Consider the following 1,564-nt stretch of genomic DNA (forward strand, 5'->3'; position numbering starts at 1 on the left):
TATTTCTTGCCATTTCCTTCTGGCTTGTAGAGTTTCTGTTGAGAAGTCAGCTATTAGACTTATTGGAGCCCCTTTGTATGTTACTATCTGTTTCCTTGTTGCTGCCTTTAAGATTTCCTCTTTGTCTTTGAATTTTGCCATTTTAATTGTGATGTGTCTTGGAGTGGCCTCTTTGCTTAGTACCCACTCTGGTTCCTGGGCTTGTGTGACTTTTTTCTCTCATCAAATTAGGAAGTTTTATGCCCTTGCTGGTGTTTCTCAGTGGATTAAGTACTGGGCTGCAAACCAAAGGGTCACCTGTTCATTTCTTAGTCAGGGCATATGCCTGGGTTGGAGACCAGGTCCCAGTAGGGGGCACATGGGAGGCAACCACACATCAATATTTCTCTCCCTCTCTTTACCCCCCCTTTCCTCTCTGACAAAATAAATGAAAAAATACAAAAATACATAAGTACATAAATAAATATTTAAAGAACTAGAGACATTTTCTAATCAATTGCTCTTTTTCTTCTGTATCTGGTATTTCTATTAAACATATATTACTGTTTTATGTTGTGCTATGGCTCCCTTGACCACTCTGTTATTTTTTAAACCTTTTTCCTTTTCTCGCTCTTTCTGGGAATATTTTTTATCTTGTCCTGCAACTCAAGGATTCAATCCTCTGATTCATATAGCCTGCTTTTAACTCCTTCTACTGTGTTCTTCAATTCAAAAGGTGTTATCTGCATTTCTTCCTGGCACTTATTGATAGATTCTATGTCATTTTTTATTGTGATGTAGTTCACAGTAAGTTCCTCATATTGTCCCTTTAGCTGTTTCCAACTAAATATATGAAACATATCACAAATTTGTGTGTCCTCTTTGTGCAGAAGCCTTGCTAATTTTTAATGTATGATTAAAATTTTAACATGCATGCTGACAAAGTGAACAATTTTCTATTTCTTCAACAACTGTTTCAACACTTTATACCTTGTAGTATTAAGTTGTACATTTTCTTTCTAAATTAATTAGAATTCTTAATTCTTAGCAACCATGATTATTAGTGACAATTAAAGTAAGTAGTTAGTATTCTTTAGATTGACACTTTTATGAACATTACATAAGTTTTTGAAACAGTTTTCCCCCATTTGGTAAACAGATTTATATTTTCAAGAAACTCCTTTCAAATAAAGTACAAAACATATTGTTGGGGATTACTCTGTGTGGCTTTGGAGGCTATAACTCTGAAAGAGCAAGGCTGAAAGGGGCTAGTAACTTTTTCTGGAAAACCAGGTAATTCAGGTGGTAGGCATGGCCGAACTCTAAAGCCAAGGGTTCCTGTGAGAATGAGGCCTGAAATGTAAAGTTTATCCTTTGAAGCTTGTGATGCCTAGCATAACCCTGATGATACAAACCAGATGTTTAAATTCAAAGCATAAGGATTAAACTCCTTATCTCATGTAACACTTCTTAAAGACCCCCTGGCATCAGCATGACTAACAGATCCTGACCTATAACACATATATGTGTTCCTTTTATTGCTATCTATAGATAATACCCATTTTTGTATGACTATAGCCTTTTG

At 35.6% G+C, this 1,564-nt stretch overlaps 1 non-coding gene across 1 annotated transcript; it reads right to left on the reverse strand.

Moving 5' to 3' along the window:
• Positions 1 to 824: 824 nt before the first annotated feature.
• Positions 825 to 931, reverse strand: LOC118974582 (U6 spliceosomal RNA). The gene has a single exon (XR_005063931.1). It is a non-coding gene; the product is annotated as a U6 spliceosomal RNA (small nuclear RNA).
• Between the last annotated feature and the right edge of the window lie 633 nt (positions 932 to 1,564).

Source organism: Sturnira hondurensis, unplaced genomic scaffold (genome assembly GCF_014824575.4).
Source record: "Sturnira hondurensis isolate 20B ecotype Veracruz unplaced genomic scaffold, ASM1482457v3 Scaffold0019509, whole genome shotgun sequence".
NCBI lineage: Eukaryota > Metazoa > Chordata > Mammalia > Chiroptera > Phyllostomidae > Sturnira > Sturnira hondurensis.